Source organism: Rhinopithecus bieti, unplaced genomic scaffold (genome assembly GCF_001698545.2).
Source record: "Rhinopithecus bieti isolate Rb0 unplaced genomic scaffold, ASM169854v2 scaffold_46235, whole genome shotgun sequence".
In the NCBI taxonomy this organism is placed as follows: Eukaryota; Metazoa; Chordata; class Mammalia; order Primates; family Cercopithecidae; genus Rhinopithecus; species Rhinopithecus bieti.
The window spans coordinates 1,500,178-1,512,762 of record NW_016819762.1 but is presented as its reverse complement, the minus strand read 5'-3'; the positions used below and the strand labels follow the sequence as shown (position 1 = coordinate 1,512,762).

General features: G+C 44.6%; 1 long non-coding RNA gene across 1 annotated transcript in view; it reads right to left on the bottom strand.

Annotated features, from left to right (window-relative positions):
- Window positions 1-1,342: 1,342 nt before the first annotated feature.
- Window positions 1,343-12,585, bottom strand: part of LOC108519928 (uncharacterized) — a 14,682-nt gene continuing 3,439 nt past the window's right edge. The window contains exon 2 of the long non-coding RNA XR_001882765.1: window positions 1,343-1,631. This is a non-coding gene — a long non-coding RNA (uncharacterized LOC108519928). The remainder of the gene's footprint in view (window positions 1,632-12,585) is intronic.

Here is a 12,585-nt window from a genome sequence, read left to right as displayed (position 1 = left end):
TGACCCTCTTTTTGGACTCAGCCCGCCTGCACCCAGGTGATTAAAAAGCTTTATCGCTCACACAAAGCCTGTTTGGTGGTCTCTTCACACAGACGCGCATGACATTTTGGTGCCAAGATTGAAAGGAGAAAGAGGTTGAGGGATAGTGAGAGAGGCTGGAGAAGAGAGTAAAAGGAGGCCGCTTACTGGATTTAAAATTGGTGGAGATGTTCTTTGGGCTGGTCCGTCTGAGGACCAGAGGTCATAGGTGAATCTTTCTCATGGAGCAAAAAGCAAAAGGACAGGGGATTGATCTCCCAAGGGAGGTCCCTCCGATCTGAGTCACAGCACCAAAATGTCATGTGCGTCCTTGTGAAGAGACCACCAAACAGGCTTTGTGTGAGCAATAAACCTTTTTAATCACCTGGCTGCAGGCGGGCTGAGTCCAAAAAGAGTCAGCGAAGGGAGATGGGGTGGGACCGTTTTATAGGATTTGGGTAGGTAAAGGAAAATTACAGTCAAAGGGGGTTGTTCTCTGGCAGACAGGGGTGGGGGCATCCCGAGGTGCTCAGTGGGGGAGCTTTTGAGCCAGGATGAGCCAGGAAAAGGAATTTCGCAAGGTAATGTCATCAGTTAAGGCAGGAACAGGCCATTTTCACTTCTTTTGTGGTGGAATGTCATCACTTAAGGCAGGAACCGGCCATCTGGATGTATATGTGCAGGTCACAGGGGATATGATGACTTAGCTTTGGCTCAGAGGCCTCACAGAGACTATCCTGGCTAACATGGTGAAACCCCATGTCTACTAAAAATACAAAAATTTAGCCGGGTGCGGTGGCGGGCACCTGCAGTCCCAGCTATTCGGGAGGCTGAGGCAGGAGAATTGCTTGAACCCGGGAGGCAGAGCTTGAAGTAAGCCAAGATCACGCCACTGCACTCCAGCCTGGGTGACAGAGCGAGACTCCATCTCAAAAAAAAAAAAAAAAAGAATGAATGAGGTTGAGGTTGGCCAGGTGTGGCCAGGTGCAGTGGCTCACACCTATAATTCCAGCACTTTGGGAGGCAGAGGTGGGCAGATCACCTGAGGTCAGGAGTTCGAGACCAGCCTGGCCAACGTGGTGAAACCCCATCTCTACTAAAAATGCAAAAATTAGCTGGGTGTGGTGGCCGGCGCCTGAGGTAGGAGTTGCTACTTGGGAGGCTGAGGTAGGAGAATTGCTTGAACCCAGGAGAAGGAAGTTGCAGTGAGCCAAGATGGCGCCACTGCACTCCAGCCTGGGCAACAGAACAAGACTCTGTCTCAAAAAAAAGAAGAATGAATCAGGCATCTGTTACTACCTAGCAATCCACCCTAAGACACAGGTGATTAAAAACAGTCATCGTTTACTTATTTTTTTAGCACAATTGTGAAGGTTGATCGGGTAGTTCTGCCACTGGCCTCACGTGGACTCACTCCTACAGCTGCAGAAAGCTGAGGGCTCAGCAAGAGCTGGGAGTCCACAGTGGTCCCACTCACATGTTCAGGCTTCAGGCAGGACAGCTGGAAGAGCTGATATGGCCTTTCTTCCCAGGCTACTTCACAGCGTGGTGGTCAGGGAGAGATTCTGTGATGCAGTAAGCTTTGAGCTGAGGTCTTCTGAGGGGTTCAAAGGCTGTTGTAAGTAGGCAAAAGGGGAGAGGCTGGTAAGAACAAGGGAACTTGTTTACAAGAAGGAATCACGAGTTGAGAACCCATGAAGTAGGAAGAAGTATGATGGTTTCTAGAAATAAAGGAATAATCAGTTTGGCTACTACACACAAGAAAAGGGGGAGCATGGAGGATGGATCACGCATGTTCAAGGAACTAGGGATTTTTTGTTTTAATTCTCATACTACATTACCAGAAAGGGGTCACAATCCAGATCCCAAGGGAGGGTACTTGGATCTTGCACAAGAAAAAATTCAAGGCAAAACCTCAGTAGAAATTAACTCAACAGTATCTGGGTGGATAGAGTAAAGGGAAAGGAAGTTCATTAAGAAAGAAAAGGAATAAAGAATGGCTACTGCATAGGCAGAGCAGCCCCAAGGGCTGCTGGTTGGCTATTTTTATGGTCAGTTCTTGATTACATCCTAAACAAGGTGGGGATTATTCATAAGTTTTCTGGGAAAGGGATGGGCAATTTCTGGAAATGAGGGTTTCCCCCCTTTCAGATTATATAGGGTAACTTTCTGATGTTGTCATGGCATTTGTAAACTGCCATGATGCTGGTGGGAGTGTCTTTTAGCATGTGAATCCATTATAATTAGTGTATAATGAGCAGTGAGGATGACCAGAGGTCACTTTTGTCACCATCTTGGATTTGGTGGGTTTTGACCAGCTTCTTTACCGCACCTTTTTTCAGCAAGGTCTTTGTGACCTGTACTTTGTGCCAACCTCCTATCTCATCCTGTGACTAAGAATGCCTAACCTGGGAATGCAGTCCAGTAGGTGTCAGCCTTATTTTACCCAACCCCTATTCAAGATAAAGTTGCTCTGGTTCAAACACCTCTGGCACTACGAATAATAGGAAACCACTGAGAGGTTTTTTTGTTTGTTTGTTTTAATACAGATGGCATTTTGCCATGTTGCTCAGGTTGGTCTCAAATTCCTGGGCTCAAGCAATCTGCTCAACCTCAGTCTCCCAAAGTGTTGGGATTATAGGAGTGAGCCATGGTGTCCAGCCTGAAAGGTTTTAAGTGTAGGGAAGTTTAAACTTTCCCTCTGAAAGCTCAAACAAACTGATAATAGGCAGCTAACAAGAAAAAATGAATACAAATTTATTAAAGTGCCCATGGACACAAGAGACTCAAAGAAGGGTCAGGTAGTTGAGGCCTAAATAGTGCCCTTTTCATAGGGGAAAGGGAGATGGAGGACATAGGTGATTGTGAGGTAATAATGAATGAGCCCAAAGAACAGAAAATGTCCTGGGACAAAGGTTTTCTGAGCTCTGAGGGAAGTTTTGGAAAGGTGAGGGGTGGAACTTCACTGAGAACAAAGGTTGTCTTATTATGTAGATTAAGTCTCCCAGATAATGTCTTAGAGCTTCCCTCAGGAGAACAGATGAAGTCTGTCGGATATGGTGATGGTGATGACTTTTAGTCTTTTCTCTGGTGGTTAATCATTCCCAGCTATTTGATGAGTTTCCTAGGGAGGGGGTTTTTATTTTTTTTATTTTTTTATTTTTTCGAGATGGAGTTTCGCTCTTGTTGGCCAGACTGGAGTGCTGTGGTATGATCTCAGCTCACTGCAACCTCTGCCTCCCAGGTTCAAGCGATTCTCATGCCTCAGCCTCCTGAGTAGCTGGGATTACAGGTGTTCACCACCATGCCTGGCTAATTTTTATATTTTTAGTAGAGATGGGGTTTTACCATGTTGACCAGGCTGGTCTCAAGCTCCTGACCTCAGGTGATCTGCCCGCTTTGTCCTCCCATAGTGCTGGGATTACAGGTGTGAGCCACTGATAATTGCATTTCTTTTGGAAGAAGCTTTCCTCAGTGAGATAAGGTAACTTCCAGGGCTCCTCCCTGCACCAGGGGGAGAGAAACAAGAGGTTACAGAGGCCTTGATTCTGAGCAGCTTCTAAGGCCCTCAGATTTCCATTCATTTAAAAATGCTCAGCATGCCCAGGTATCATACTTTTGGGTGTCATTCTCTGTGCCCTAACATAAGCAATAGTGTGACATGATCTGACTTGCCCTTTCAGGAAACATCATGGTTCTATACATGAGGCATTGCAGGGGAACTAGAAGCAGAGCTTCTCAACCTCAGCACTATTGACATTTGGGGTTAGGTAATGCTTTACTGTGTGAGGTTGTCCTGCACATTGCCACATGTTTATCAGCATCTCTGGCCTCTGCTTTGTAGATGGCATTTGCACCTCTCCCCCCCTTAGTTGTGACAACCAAAAATGTGTCCAGTCTAGGCATGGCGGTTCACGCCAGTAATCCAAACACTTTGGGAGGCCGACAGAGGAAGATCACTTGACCCCAAAAGTTCAAGACCAGCCTGGACAACATAGAGAGATCCTATCTCTACAAAAGTAAAACAAAACAAAACAAAAAAAACCCATTAGGCATGGTGGGGCATGCCTATACTCCTAGCTACTCAGGAGGCTGAGGTGAGAGGATCGCTTAAGCCCAGTAGGTCAAGGCTGTAGGGTGCCATGCTCATGCCACTGCACTCCTGCCTGGGTGATAGAGTGAGACCCTGTCTCTGAAAAAAGTGAAAAAAGAAAGAAAATGTGTCCAGACATTGAACATGTCCCCAGGGGGACCAAATTACCCATTTGGGAACCATTGTGCTAGAGTGAACACAGGGCTTCTCTCTCACTATTACAGTCATCCAGGAGAGAAATAATGATTACTTGGACTTGAGTGGCCAAGGTAGAGCTAGGGATGAGCAGATGGGATTTGAGAGACAAGGTGATGAATTCAACAGTATCTGGGTGGACAGAGCCATCACGGCAGCCCTATTCTTAACTCTCCTCTCTACTTTCTTCCTTCCACATTCTACCTGCTCTGAAAAAAGAATCCAGTCTAATTTGTGTTGATCTCATAGTCAGATGGCAAAAAGGATAACACGAGGAAGAGAGAGCTCATTTCCACTCTTCTGCAGTTGGTTGATAAAATGTGCATGGAGGGTTAAAGTCTGACCAAGGAATTGATTGAAGATCAGCAAGGCAGTGCATTTCCAGGTTTGTGTTAGAACAAGGGAAGTCTAGATATGTGAATAGTAAATGCTGAGAGGTGACAACAGCAGAGGGAGAGTTCTGGAATGAAGTTATATGAGAGACTTCCAACAAACCTGGACCAGTGAGGGCTACAATTGTCCAGCCTCCCAACCCTCAGCCTGCCTGTCTGTAGAGGCCAGCTTGTTCTCTTTCATTTCAGCAGTGCCCTCCTCTCCTTGGTCTTTATGCAAGGAATAATAATAATTCCCTATCCCTTGCCTGCCTGCAAGGAAGCATTGTGAGGAATGGTGAGTTCCCATTCCTAAAACACTTGAAATTCATTCAACAAAACATCCTGCCTTTATTTCATTACCTATAGAGTGCAGTTTTCTGGAAGAAAGGAAAGGTTGCGTTTTTCTTTCCTATGAAGGGAAAATAGAAGCCACAGCCCCTTTCAAATCAAAGTTTTGTTCTTGAGTCAAAGGCGCTCCTGAGGCTCCTACCAAGTGCAGTGAAAAGGCTTTGTTTGATTCTCTAAAGCTATCAGAGTTCATAAAGGTCATCATTTCATTCATGCTGGGTTTGAGGACAGTGTTCTTTCTCTGCTTTTGACAAGCAGCTGGATTTGAAGGCTAAGTTTTCATTTTGTTGCTACCTGGCCCTCTTTCCTTTTTTTCTGACTTAATGTATATCTAATCACCCAGAAGGTAGTCAGTCATGTTATGATCTGTTTTACTTTAAAAGTGTCATCATTATATAAGTTCATGGCAATGTAAGCATATCAAAACTCATAGTAAAATGACAAAACTGAAATCCAATTCCTTTCTTCAGGGTCAGAAGGCTGCTGCCTTTCCACGGGCCTCCTAATTTCTCCCCTGGACAGAGGCAGCCATGAATCATCGTCACAAACCAGCCAGGCAGCAGCCCCACTCTCACTTAAGAGTGGGCAGAAGGCTCCTTTATACAGGAAATTCCAGTAAATAAATGTAGAGGCGGAGCTGGGGACCCACAAATGGGATTAACAGACAAGGAGATGAACTCAAAAGTATCTGGAAAGAAAAGATGACAGAAACTTAAAACCACCTTGTGGCAAATACCACCCAGGTGGCTGGGTGTGGTGGCTCATGCCTGTAATCTTAGCACTTTGGGAGGACAAGGCAGGAGGCTCACTTGAGCTCAGGAGTTCCAGACAAGCCTGGACAACACGGTGAAAACTCATCTCTACAAAAATTAGCCAGGCGTGGTAGTATATGTCTATAGTCTCAACTACTTAGGGGGCTGAGATTAGCCATGATTGTACCACTGCACTCCAGCCTGGGCAACAGAGCAAGACCCTGTCTCAAAATAATAATAATAATAGTTGCTAGCAAGAGTAAATGGTAAAATTATTAGTAAGCAAAAGCACAAAGGCAAATAGGATATTTTCACAGACTCAAAGTATAATCCTATAAGACTCTTCCTAAATTCAAAGGGAAAATAGTAAATTTACAGTGGTGAAGTCTGTGATGGAGTTAACATCACCAGTATTGAAACATATCTACATCACGTATCTCCTAATATGATATACCGACAAGGACACAATATCATGTCTGTGGTATTCTGGCCAAAAACCCATAATCTTGAATTTTTTTTTTTTTTTTTTTTTTTTTTTTTTTGAGACAGTTTCATTTCTTGTTGCCCAGGCTGGAGTGCTATGGCACCATCTTGACTCACTGCAACTTCCACCTCCCAGGTTGAAGTGATTCTCCTGCCTCAGCCTCCCAAGTACCTGGGATTATAGGCACTTGCCACCACATCTGGCAAATTTTTATATTTTTAGTAGAGACAGGGTTTCACCATGTTGACCAGGCTGGTCTTGAACTCCTGACATCAGGCGATCCACCCTCCTCGGCCCCCTAAAGTGCTGGGATGACAGGTGTGAGCCACCGCACCCAGCTATAACTTTGAATTCAATCATAAAGAAACATTAGAAAAACCCTAAGTGACTAATGACCTTTGTTAAAAGAAAAACTTTAGGCCAGGTCCAGTGGTGTGTGCCTGCAGTCCCAGTTACTCAGGAGGCTGAGATGGGAGGACCACTTGAGCCCAGGAATTTGAGAATAGCCTGGGCAATATAGTAAGACTCTGTCTCAAAAAATAAATTTTAAAAAATCAGACAAATTAAATTTAACAGGCCAGGTATGGTAGCTTGCACCTATAATTCTGGCACCTTTGGTGGCCAAGGCAGGAGGACTGCTTGAGCCTAGGAGTCTGAGATGAGCCTAGGCAACACAATGAGACCCCCATCTCTACAAAAATAAAATATTTGGCCGGGTGCAGTGCCTTCCGCCAGTAATCCCAGCACTTTGGGAGGCCAAGGTGGGTGAATCATCTGAGGTCAGGAGTTCAAGACCAGCCTGGTCAACATGATGAAACCTCATCTCTACTAAAAATGCAAAAAATTAGCTGGGCATGGTGGCAGGCACCTGTAATCCCAGTTACTTGGGAGGTTGAGGCAGGAGAATGGCTTGAACCTGGAAGATGGAAGTTGCAGTGAGCCAAGATCGCACCATTGCACTTCAGCCTGGGCAACAGGAGTGAAACTCTGCCTCAAAAAATAATAAATAAATAAATAAATAAATAAATAAATAAATAAATAAATAAATAAATTTGGCTCATGACTGTAATCCCAGCACTCTGGGAGGCCGAGATGGGTGGATCACCTAAGGTCAGGAGTTCGAGATCAGCCTGACCAACATGGTGAAACCCCGTCTCTACTAGAAATACAAAAATTAGCTGGGTGTGGTGGTGGGCGCCTGTAATCCCAACTACTCAGGAGGCTGAGGCAGGAGAATCACTTGAACCNGAAACTCTGCCTCAAAAAATAATAAATAAATAAATAAATAAATAAATAAATAAATAAATAAATAAATAAATTTGGCTCATGACTGTAATCCCAGCACTCTGGGAGGCCGAGATGGGTGGATCACCTAAGGTCAGGAGTTCGAGATCAGCCTGACCAACATGGTGAAACCCCGTCTCTACTAAAAATACAAAAATTAGCTGGGTGTGGTGGTGGGCGCCTGTAATCCCAACTACTCAGGAGGCTGAGGCAGGAGAATCACTTGAACCTAGGAGGTGGAGGTTGCAGTGAACTGAGATTACACATTGAACTCCAGCCTGGGTGACAGAGCAAGACTCTGTCTCAAAAATATTTATTTTTTTGAGTCAAATTGTAGTGCTGGTATTACAGGCAGGAGCCACCATGCCCAGCCTACACACTCTTAAATTTAAGCACACAACTCTTTCATTTACAACTCATCAGCCAGAATTGAGTCACGTGGCCACTCTTCGTAGTAAATGAAGCTGGCCATATACTAAGTTGCAAACAGGGGTTCTATTATTATGGAATAAGAGAAATAACTAACAGACTCTTCTACAAGTAATCTTTTTTAAATTTTATTTTTATTTTTGCTCAGGCTGAAGTGCAATGACACAATTATGGTTCACTCCCTCCACCTCCCAGGCTCAAGCAATAGCCCACCTTAACCTCCCAAGTAGCTGGGAGCACAGGTGCGTGCCACTACACCTGACGAATTTTTTGTAGACATGAATTCTCACTATGTTGTCCAGGCTGATCTCAAATTTCTGGGTTCAAGCAATCCTCCCACCTTGGCCTTCCAAAGTGCTGGGATTACAGGCATAAGCAACAATGCTGGCCAAGTGGTCATTCTTATTACATCCTCAGGGTAGCCAGTGCAGAAGTCAGATGGCTCTAGAATAAAAATAGTGGATTATTATAAATTTTATTAGATGCTAATGCTAATAACAGCTACTGTTCTAGGTATAATTCGTTCCTGTAGAAAATCAGCACAGCTTCTGTACTTGATATGTAGCTACTGAGCTGCCAATACCTTTCCCCTAACCCAATAAACAGAGAATATAAAAGGCAGATGGAGGGGCAAAGTGACTGACACCTGCAATTTCCAGCACTTTAGAAGTCCAAGGCAAGAGGACCGCTTAAGCTCAGGAGTTTAAGACCACTTTGGGCAACATAGCAGGACCCCATCTCCTCAAAAAATAAAAAAACAGCTGAGTGTGGTGGTGCATGCCTATAGTCTCAGCTACTCAGGCGGCTGAGGCAGGACAATCACTTGAGCCCAGGAGACTGAGGCTGCAGCGAGCCATGATCATGCACTGCACTCCAGCCTGGGTAACAGAGTGAGACCGTCTCTCTCTCTCTCCCTCTTTTTTTTTTTTTTTTTTTTTTTTTTTAAGGCAGTTGGCTCTTATCTGAGAAGGACATAGCCTCCCTTCATAACCCCAGTACAGGATGATACATTTTCTGGCACTATGCCACAGAGACATTTATCGTCTCATTATTGCACAGGTTGTACAATAATGGTCCATTACGTAGATAACATCATGCTGATAGGACCAGGGGAGCAGGAAGAAACAGGCTTTGCACAGCATGCTTACAGCAGGGAGAGGTGAACTGCTTTGGTGTTATCAGACACAGCTGGGGAAGAACAGAATGAGTTGATGGGAAATCCTCACTGTAGGAAAAAATGTGAGTGATAGAAACATACTATTATCCACCTTCGCTAGAAAGCATGGCCTCAGGTAGGGGTCTATGACATTTCCTTTTCTTCCTCCCTCTTTTCTTTTTTTTTTTCTGTTTATATATCCTTCCTTCCTTTCTTCTTTTTCTTTCAGTATCACACATTCCCTTTCACCAAACTCACCCAGCTGTCTGTCTCTGCTGAGTGTCCAGCTCGCCCCCAGCAGCCACCAACCTTGACACCTCAATAGGGCACCATATTTTGGGGGAGTCAGCCAGCAACCTTGTGACATGTTGATAACGTGGACCGTTCCATCATAGCTAGGACAGCAATTTGTCCTTTGTGGAACAGACACATTCTGGTTTGGATCCGATCTCCTACGTACCATACTTCTGCCAGCCCTATCCATCTGTGGGGCTGTCCTACGTACCATACTTCTGCCAGCCCTACCCATCTGTGGGGCTGTCCTACGTACCATACTTCTGCCAGCCCTACCCATCTGTGGGGCAGTCCTACGTACCATACTTCTGCCAGCCCTATCCATCTGTGGGGCAGTCCTACGTACCATACTTCTGCAGCCCTATCCATCTGTGGGGCTGTCCTACGTACCATACTTCTGCCAGCCCTATCCATCTGTGGGGCTGACTGCATGCCTTGTTGTTTGTTTCTTTTTATTTTTTGTTGTTGTTTTCCTTAAAATTTTTTTTTCTAGTTTTTTTGTTTGTTTCATTTGAGTGCCTTATTTATTTATTTGAGAAATGGTCTCACTCTGTCGTCCAGGCTGGAGTGCAGTGGCACGATCTTGGCTCACTGCAACCTCTGCCTCCCAGGTTCAAGCAATTCTCTTGCCTCAGCCTCCCGAGTAGCTGAGACTACAGGTGCCCACCACCATACCCTGCTAATTTTTTGTATTTTTAGTAGAGACAGGATTTCACCATGTTGTCCAGGCTGGTTTCAAACTCATGACCTCAGGTGATCTGCCTGCCTTGGCCTCCCAAAGTGCTGGGATTACAGGTGTGAGCCACCGCATCCAGCCAAAATAAGATAAATTTTAAAACCCACAGTGTGCCACAGACTGGGTGGCTTAAAACAACAGAAATTGATTTTCTCACAGTTCTGGAGACTGCAAGTCCGAAATCAAGGATGTAGGGAAGAATCTTTCCTTGCCTCTCTCTCACTTCTTGTGGTTGCCAGCAATCCTTGAAATTCCTTCAATTTCTATCTCTGGATTTAGGGCCACCATAATCATCTTAAGTTGATTATATCTGCAAAGACCCTATTTCCAAATAAGGTCACAATTAAGGCAGGTGGGAGGAGGGTAGTGGGTTAAGACCTTAACCTATCTTTTGTCAGACACAATTCAATGCACAACATAGTGACTGGGAGGAGTGACATTTCTGTAAAGAGAATAGGTAAACTAAGTCCCAAATGATAAGCCAAGCTCACAATACAACTGTAGTTTAGAACCCCAGTTCTGGGCCGGGTGTGGTGGCTCATCCTAGCACTTTGGGAGGCTGAGGCAGGAGGATCACTTGAACCCAGGAGTTCAAGACCCCAGCCTGGGCAATATAGCGAGACCTCATTTCTATTAAAAAAAAAATTTTTTTAAAGAAAAGAACCCAAGTTCTTTTAGCTCTTCTAGACTTAGAGCCAGGTGTGGTGGTGCATGCCTGTGGTCCCAACTACTCAGGAGGCTGAGCTGGGAGAGTTGCTTGAGCCCAGGAGTTCCAGGCTGCAGTGAGCTATGATCTGCACCACCGCACTCCAGCCTGGGTGACAGAGTGAAACCACTTCTCTAAAAAAATTAATAAATAAGACTTTGAAAGACTTTCCATCACCTCCCTTCTTTTGGAATAGATTCCAAGGCATGGTTCTGAAATGATCCTATGTGTCCTGCTATGATTTCAGAGAATTTTGATTGCCAATGGGTTAACTAAATCTTGCCTCTAGATTGCTGTACCTGTCTCAAATCAACCTTTCAATTGAGAGGTTGTCAGAGCACCTACAAGTACAGAGAGCAGGGACTTCGTGGAGTTTATAGGACAGAATATGCGGTTTTATGCCTGCTTGCTCATAAATGTTTGCCTGATAAATGATTGTGTGTGGCAGAATTCAGTCTGAAATCAGCTCTCATTATCATCCAGGAACAAGATTGTAAGGGGTGAGTTGATTCTCCTCTGTCTGTTAATTTTTGGCAGCTAAAGAATCTGCCAAAAGGAAGCTAATAGTTGTGCACAAGCAAGCGGCTTCTGTCAGTTCCTACCATCATGGGAACAGTGCAAGCCAAGGCCTGGACAGTCGCTGAGGCTATGTTCTGGTGGCTCCAGGGACCTCTGCAGGCTCTGACTCCAGCCTCCATTCTGGCTCCCTTATTGGGCCTGGTTCTGACCATTTTTTCAGACTCACCCTGGACGTGGACATTCTTCTTCTCTCCTGGTTTCTTTGATTGATGCCTAGGAGGTGCAATCTCTGCCCCTTCTTCTCCTTCAGTTTCCCTCCAGATGCTATCTCCTGGCACATCTTGGCTCCAGGTGCTGCTGCTGAAGTCTGGTCCTGTCCACCTAGGAGCTCAGCCTGGGTCCCAGGAACTGCCTGGAGCAAGCATCTTAGCTTCTCTTTTATGGTCAGATCATTTGGCTATGTTTCTTTCTTTCTTTCTCTCTTTCTCTTTCTTTCTCTCTCTCTCTCTCTCTCTCTTTCTTTCTTTCTCACAGCCACAGGAAAACTTAAAACCAGTCCCTACAGACTTGTTATATATTCCATATTGAGAGCTAGTATATAATGACACACTTATTACCTTGCATTTCAGATTGAATGGAAAAAACCAAGAGGCTCTGACTTTAAGCTGTAGTCCTTAAAAACATACTGAGGAGAGGGGTGGGGTGCAAGGCACAGTGACCCATGGCTGCACATTGGGATCTGAATGTTTATTCTCTAGTCTGGGCCAAGATCTTATTCTCTGAACTGCAAGATGCCATAGCTTGCTTGCCCCAGAGCTTACCTCAACTGGAATTTGGAACCAAAGAGGGTCAGAAATTCCAGGGGGAAAAAGCCTATTCCCCCCAAACTGACTTTGTTTATCCCTTTGAAAATTCAAAGGTAAAGTTGATGTACCAAAAACATTTTAATGAAAGAGGTCCTTTTTTAGTAAAAGTAATCAGGATATATTGATTTATAGTGCATTTATATATTTAAAGCAGTTCCCTCTACAATGTATCAGCAGAAAAGCAACAGCACTTGAAGGCAATTACAAATACATAGATGGGGCCTGATGTCAAATATGTAGATGGGGATATAAGGTAGAAACAACATTGTCATCATGCAGGCAAAACTATCTTGAAGTTTCCATGAACTATGAATTCTTTGATACCTGACCA